At 41.2% G+C, this 8,238-nt stretch overlaps 1 long non-coding RNA gene across 1 annotated transcript; it reads left to right on the top strand.

The window, feature by feature from the left end:
- The first annotated feature begins 4,547 nt into the window (after nt 1–4,547).
- On the top strand, nt 4,548–7,801 carry LOC128842822 (uncharacterized). Its single transcript, XR_008446127.1, has 3 exons — nt 4,548–4,825; nt 6,572–6,708; nt 7,353–7,801. It is a non-coding gene; the product is annotated as an uncharacterized LOC128842822 (long non-coding RNA).
- The last annotated feature ends 437 nt before the right edge of the window (nt 7,802–8,238 follow it).

The raw sequence follows: 8,238 nt of genomic DNA, 5'->3' as shown, positions 1-8,238 counted from the left end.
AACCAGCACAAATCGTGTGTTCTTTGTCATTTCCATGTTCTAATTTGGGGCTTGCTAGTTTCATAGTGGGAGTTGGGACATGCTAATTTAACCCCTTGAAAATGCCTTTTTTTTAGAATATAGCTTCTATAGTAGAGAACAGTAGAATAAATAGTAGATCATGAATCTGTGAATGTGTTTGCTCAGTCGAATTGGATTTTTTTGAGATTATTTTTGTGACAAAGTCTTGGTTCCCGTGAAGGTTTAGAAAGGTACTTTTAGTCATACAATTACAGATGTTTGTAAGTGACAAAGATATTGGAATGTGAATGAGCATGAGGAATTGCTTACTTGGGCATCATATATATATGTATATAAATTTAGGAAAACTGAATTAGGAAACTGAAAGAGGAAACCAAATGTAGAATAAATCTGGTTTATATATTTCTACCACCATCAGAAAGGAAGGAACCCAGCTATTTTTAAATCTGGGGACCATGTACATAACCAAATATAATACTTCTCTTCTGCGGAATAAAATTGTGTTTATATGTTGTAGGCCTGCTTATCCCTTATGTCTCATCACACTCTCCCTGAGCGTTTCAATCCCCTAATGATTTTTTCAGGCACTGGCCTGTGAGGTCACACAATCAGTCACACCTAGGACTGCGATGCTTGGTGACTTAGGTGACCAAGCACACAAAGGAGCATTTGCTTTGAACAGAGTCTCATTATTTACATTACAGTTGCACCGACAATGTGGTAGGTAACAAACAGAGGCATAGTCCCTGACCCAAAGAGTTTATAGTCTTTGGGTCCAATTCTGCAAAGACCCACGAGAATTCACATAAGGGTACTTTGTCTCCACACCCAATGTTAACTCATCTAATGTCAAAAGTGTGACTCCCTCCCAACTGGGAATTCAAAATCCATTTCCCTGGGCTACTTGTTATAAGCGCAGGGGCTTCTTTGCCGCCTCCCCTACTTGCCCCAAGTGGCCGCGTTGGCTGGCAGGTTGCAGATCCGTCTCTTTGGGCAAGCAGACAGAAAACTCCTGCTTCCCCACTGAATAGCCCCCACCGGAGTCAGGTTCCCTTCTTTTCTCCCTCCTCCAAGCTTGGCATTGGCTGCTGGTATAATGAGGCAGGGCTAGCTGAACCCAACGGTTTTCTTTAACCCTCACTGTGCTGGATGGCAGTTTCTCTGCTTCCTCACAGTTGGCATGAACTCTATGGATCAGATTTTCAGGCTTGCCATTTCCCTAACCCATTTGCATTACGATTGAAGAAGTCTAAAGCTAGAGTTTCGTTGCCGGATACATTACACACTGATGTGAGTTTCCAAATACATTATACAGAACATTATGTCTTATAACTGTTGTTTTACCTTATTATAATTAGGTATGAGATCAAGGATGACTCCTAGGAGCCACAGACATGCAGGGGAGGGGAAGGAAGCACATTACTAGAGCAGACGTGGCAGGAGACAATATTCCTGTATAAAAACATGGCCGATGGGACTTGCCACATCTTTGCTGAAATAGCTAGAGAAGGTGGATTGCAGAGAGCAATACCAATGGCTCCTCTTTCCCTGCACTCATTTGTACCTGAAGTCAGATTGCATCAATCCCCGTGGGGCTGGTTTGGGGGAAGCAAGGACTCCTGTGTCCCTTCTCCCAACCCTATATTATTTTGCATTACCACCACATTATACTGAACATAATTTTTTCCTTCTAAGAAGGCTAGAAAGTTAAAAAGACAGGTCTCTCACTGGACCTTACATATCAGCGCTATCTCGTCATGTATCATTCATAAACGTAGCCTGATTTCTGCATATGCATTTATTATTCACAACTACTCAGTTTGTGAACAATATCCAGCCTGTTAGCTATATTTTGTGTGTAAGTTACACAGTTCAGCATTGTTTCTGTTCTCTGTTTTGAGTCCTCCATTTTTAAAACAGGATAATATCGAATAATAACCAATCAACAACTACTGTGTAGTGAATGACAAACGATGAAAAATTTTACATTCAGTTTTGTGGCCAAATTCAAATGAATTCAAGTTCTGCTTTACAGTAATACACACAGGTCTACTCTCAAGGTAATCACGAGTGAACACTTGCTATTTGCCATCAGCTTACTCACTCATAAGATATTCATTGTAGACTATGGTCAGGACAAGCCTTAGGCATAGGCAAACTAGCCATCTCCCTTGGGGGAAAATAAGCATAAAGTGTAACAGATGCCTAGGGACCTGACCACTTCAAATATTTATGATGGAATCCTACCACACAAGTGATTTTAACACATATTCGTTATGTAGTGAATTCTTCCCTAAGTTCTATTTTATAACCTCGTGTATGTATTTATTTATCCTTTACAATATACATTTAGGAATGATTCATGTCTAACGCAATGTGGTAGCCAGATAAACATTTCAAGTGTTTAGCAAAATATCACCCTGGCCAATGCATGAACAACCCAAAGATATGGCAATTCAAATTCCTTGTATGAGAAAATATAACTATTGACTTCAGTAGAACTGGATCTTCTCACAAGAAGTTTCAATTTGGCTCTCCATCTTCTACCAAAATGTTGTCCTTTTATTGTATTAACTTATCATTGGTCTTTTGGTGGGAATAAAAGTCAAAATTCCAAGAAAGTTTCTTACGCTTGCTGCTGCAGGTGTTCTTGCACTTAGGGCTTGTCTACACTACCCGCCGGATCGGTGGGCAGCGATTGATCCAGCAGGGGTTGATTTATCGCATCTAGTATAGATGCGATAAATCGACTGCTGACCGCTCTCCCGTCAACTCCGGTACTCCACCAGAACAAGAAGCGCAAGCGGAGTTGACGGGAGAGCGTCAGTTGCTGACTTACCGCGGTGTCTTCACTGCGGTAAGTCCAGGGCCGGCTCTAACTTTTTTGCCGCCCCAGGCAAAAAAGAAGAGTGCCGCCCCGCCGTAACACACCGCCCCCAGCACCGCGCCGCCAACCCCCCCTCCGAGCGCTGCGCCGGGCCGCAATCCCCTCCCCCAGCGCCCGGCCGCCCCCCCCCCCCGAGCGCCGGGCCAGGCCGCCCAAACCCCCGCCCTCCCCCCAAGCGCCTCACCGCGCCGGGCTGCCCAAACCCCCATCATCCCTGAGCACCTCGCCGGGCTGCCCAAACCCCCGAGCGCTCTGCCGGGCCGCTCAAACCCCCACCCCCCCCCAAGAGCGCCACGACCCCCAAACCCCCAGAGCGCCAGGCCGGGCTGGGCCGCACCATGCCACCCAAACCCCCGCCCCGCTACCCGAGCACCGGGCCGGGCCGCCCAAACCCCCGCCCCCCCCGGAGCGCCAGGCCGAAGCACCCCCTCCACCCCCGGCGCTGCCACCACCAAAACGCCCCCCATGCTGCCCGGCTGAAACAAACAAACAAAAACCCTCGAGCACTGCCCCACCGAACAAACAAACAAACACTGCGAGCGCCCCCCGCCACCCCAACATTGGCCACCCCTTCTAAGGTGCCGCCCCAAGCACGTGCTTGGTTGGCTGGTGCCTGGAGCCAGCCCTGGGTAAGTCAACTGCTGACGCTCTCCCGTCGACTTCATTAATGGACTCCATCAAGTCCCTTAATGGCTATTAGCCAGGATGGGTGAGGAATGGTGTCCCTAGCCTCTGTTTGTCAGAGAGTGGAGATGGATGGCAGGAAAGAGATCCCTTGATCATTACCTGTTAGGTTCACTCCCTCTGGGGCACCTGGCATTGGCCACTGTCAGCAGACAGGATACTGGGCTGGATGGACCTTTGGTCTGACCCAGTATGGCCATTTTTATGTTCTTAAGATATGGAAACTATGTAACTAAGCTGCCCAGAAAATGTGGGGGGAGGGAAAAATTGCAAGATGATTGCAGTTCTTTCCTCTCCCCCATTTTTTCCATCAAAATTTCATTTAATTAGTTAAATTACACCTAAAAGCTACAGAAGAGAATGGTGTTGGTTTGGTTCAACTAAGGTAAATATGATGACAGATAAAATCCAAGAATTATATAACCCGTAGCTTCCTACTGTCTTCTTTCATGGAAGAAACATATGTAAATGCAGTGCCATCTACTGCAAATTTTCTTATCAGACCAACAAGTCCATTATAATTCCAGCATCTTCCACTAGCTAATGATGGTTTTGCTAATGGCCATTTCAACATGGTGGTAAAATACAATGACTGGTTTGATGAGATTTTTCCTGCAGTGCTATGAAACTATATTATATGTATTTTTGAGTTTCATTGTTTCTAGATCATTGCTGCTCTAAACTTGTATCAGGAAAACTGAAGAGAAACTCACTGCAGGGTTACTTACAAAAGCAAGGTATGTGTATAGTAATTGACTGAATATCAAAATACAAGAAATCCAGAAAACAAAATACAATTTGGCTATAAAGTTCATGAATTCAGAGGTGACATACATGCTTAGATGAGTTACATAAGCACTAAATGGTGAAATCCACACTCTCCAGAAAGCTCAAGTATTTATGTTCTATGCAGTGGAGTCCATAGCAGCTGGGAGGTGAAAATTAATCGCTCAAAACCAGAATTCAGGCAAAAAGTCTACTACATTGCTCCCACCCATGGCTACTATTCCAGCTAATGGAATGATATAGAATAGCAGTTTCAGCCTCTGTGCTAGCTGAGTGAGTTACTGAAGTTATCTGTGTCCCTGCCCCATCCTTGCCTCCAACCCAACCCCATTGTGGACTTCCATGTCTTTTTGCAGTACATGGACACCTGACGCAGTTGATCTGAAAGCTGAGCTCTAGCAAAAACCCTTTGTGGTGTTTTAGTGCCGCATTTCACCCTAAGCGAAGGTAAGTTAGTGGAAGAGAGTGAAAGTCACAGTGACACTGAGGGGGAAGAAGTAGCAGTAAAATCAGCTAATGCGATAAAAGATGTAAGATAAAAGTGTAGCACATGCTTAGAATCATATAATATTAGGGTTGGAAGAGACCTCAGGAGGTCATCTAGTCCAACACCCTGCTCAAAGCAGGACCAACACCAACTAAATCATCTCAGTGAGGGCTTTGTCAAGCTGGGCCTTAAAAACCTCTAAGGATGGAGATTCCACCACTTCCCTAGGTAACCATTCCAGTGCTTCATAGGGTGAACAGATGTCCTGATTTTATAGGGACAGTGCCGATTTTTGGTCTTTTTCTTATATAGGCTCCTATTACCCCCCATCCCCCTCTCGATTTTTCACACATGCTGTCTGGTCACCTTAGTGCTTCACCACCCACCTTTATCCCTTCTGGCTGGTTTTTCTTGAGTCACTCACTTCCACTCCCTGGGGGTGTAAATTATACCAGCTTACACTCCCCCATGCTAACTTACTGAGGCAATATGTAACTTAGTGCCAGCCTAATGTCAATGGTGGTGTATGTCTGCCTTTCCTCAAGAAATGGTTGGAAAATCCAGAAATAGATTTTTGAAATTTTTATTTTGTGATATTTGAAACAGTACCAATATTGAAAACTTCTCTTTTCCAAAACCTTAGCAATAATGAGTGTCTCTAGCCCTGGGGAATTTCCATTTAGTTCTCATCCTAGCATCCGTTTAGCTTCTCTCATTTCTTCTGAACATCTAAGGCAAACGTGTCAAAAATATAATTCTGCAAAAACAAAGGATTAGCATTGGGTTATGTTATTTGGCACCGGAGTAGAATTCAGAAGAATGAATCTCAGCCTTTATCTTTGATCCATAATTATTTCATTGACATATACTTCTTTCCTCAATATAACTGTTTAACAAAACCATTAAAATTATGATATTTCTCTTATAATGAAAACTTAACAATTCATGTTATAGAATATAAAGGTCTGTGATTTAATAGCCTAGAAAAGATGAATTATGTTTTCTTTCATAGAACTGATACTCTAGCCAAAATGTTGAAACTTGTATGCCTAAATTCAGCTTCCATATTTAGACACAAATATAAGTGACTTGATTTGAGAAATGCTAAGAACCCCTTCTCCTATAGCAATCAATTGAAGCAAAAAGATGCTCAGCAGATTTGAAGATCAGACCACTTATATTTAAGTGCCTAAATATTCAAGCTGGATGAATTTTTTCTGACTGACCAGTTTTCGATTGGAAAACATTGATTTGCTGAAGTCGAAACCTTGTGTGAAAGTGTCAATTTTGTCAAAATTTGATGGGTTGTTGCTGAAATGTTTCTTTTTGCTTTACTGTTTAGACTTTAATACCCTATAATAAAAATGGAAAAATAAAAATGAAATGTTTTGATATGTTTATTTTGATGTTTTCAGAATAAAATATTTCAGAAATTACATTTTTGGTAAATTTCAAAATTTCCACATTTTGTTCTAATTCAGGAGAAAAGTAATTTGAAATGTCAATATTTTCCACAGAACAGACAGACATTCTATTTTCTGACCAGCTCTACTAAATATAGATGGAGGATCCCAAATTTAGACACCCAAATTTAAATGTTTAGGCCATTCTTTTTATCCCTAAACCATATAGAACAAATGTATGGAATAAGTTCTTTGCTTGGGAACAGAGCTAACTAATATGAGACATTCCCTATAATTTTTCAGAATGCAAAAATCATCAACATCCCAAGCAAAAGAGGCAAAGCACTGGGATATCTCATGAACAAACACTAACACTGCATTTTTGGCAAGGAACGAATCTTGAAGACAGGAAGTGATAAAAACGGCTAGAAATATAAATGGTTGGTCATATTTTGAGCTCTTTGCAAGAGTTTTTGCTTTACACAAGTCATTAGTTACACATACAGAATTTATTTGGTAAACAAGTTGCATACAATTGAATGCCTAATTTGTGAATACAATGTTGTGGCTGCATGCAGAAATCAGGTAATTGTGCATGTAAATAACCACAATTAACTGCCTGCACAACCAGTTTCTTAATGTAAATTAAAAATTGGGTCATCTGTAATTGTACAGTTTTCTTCCCAACTTGACTAAAAATTAGGTAAACAGAATTTCCTTTTACTTATAAAAACTTTTGCATTGGCCTTTTGGGCAGATTTATTGTATTATGTCAGATTCTATTGCATATTAATGTACCAAACACTAATAGACTACAAAACATTAAATTACTTTGCAGATTGTTTACTTGAAATAAAGCTGCCTCAGTGTACTATATCGAGGATAACTAATCTCTCCATACTTCTCGTGTCTGTTTTGACCTTCATGGCGAAGTGGGTTGAAAGATATTATATAAGAACAATCAAAACCCTAACATTTTCTAAGTGGCAGCTGACAACTAATTGTGAGAGCCCTTTGAAAACCAAAATCAGGTTGTACTCTAGTAATCTGATCCATTTTAAATTTCAATATTTTTTACGAACAGGTATCTCAAGAACATGAAACAACTGGCCAAATTCTCCTCTCACACTGGTTTTGTGCTGGTGTAACTCCTGTCTTCACTTGTGTTACTCCTCATTACCGTGATAAAAATGACCTCAACTGGATGCCAGATGGCCAAGTTGCTTTCAGTGTCTAGTAGACAAATATCTCTATTCCACAATCTGATCTCGACCACCGTAATATCTCCAATTCTACATCTCCTTACAGCATTTAAACTATGATTTCCAAATCCATCTCCATGAGTTTCATTGTGTATCTTCTCCTGACCTGCTTTTAAGCAGCCATTGTTTTTCACTACTGTCTTTTTACCCTCGTAAATATTAAAAGCCAGTTATATCAGGATTGCTAGCACCTATTGTGACGTTGTGCAGTCTATATGGTTTTATAAAAACTTGATAATAAGTCAATATAATGTAACTGAGATAGTTTTAGAGAAAATACGGTAATAAGTGAATGTAAGTAACTGGGATATGCCTCATGCAAAAGGTCTCTTGTAAGGTATCATTACAAAGCTTATAATCTACTGAGTGTGATCATCTGATTTGTATAAATGTACCACTCTTGTATCTAAAACTAGAAATATAAAATGTAACTCTGAGGGCCTATTGTAATTGTGTAAAGTGTGGACCATTAATGATGGTTTGGAATCTTGATGACTCCCATTGTCTGCAGATGGCTGTATTTACCTGTGAGTCTTCCTGTATATGTGTGTGCTGGCAAGTGAGTAATGAAGTCTTGCAGTGACATGTGATCATGTCACCTGAACTGGAATCCATCTTTAACCTGGTGCTTTTCCAGTGAGGGGCGGTGGAAACCCAGAGAGACAAAGAGTTCCCGCCTTATGCAAAAGATATATAAAGGGGGGAAGA

The sequence above is a fragment of the Malaclemys terrapin genome, chromosome 9 (assembly GCF_027887155.1).
Source record: "Malaclemys terrapin pileata isolate rMalTer1 chromosome 9, rMalTer1.hap1, whole genome shotgun sequence".
Taxonomy (NCBI): Eukaryota; Metazoa; Chordata; order Testudines; family Emydidae; genus Malaclemys; species Malaclemys terrapin.
The sequence above is the reverse complement of the archived record's forward strand: the minus strand, read 5'-3'. Positions and strand labels throughout refer to the sequence as shown.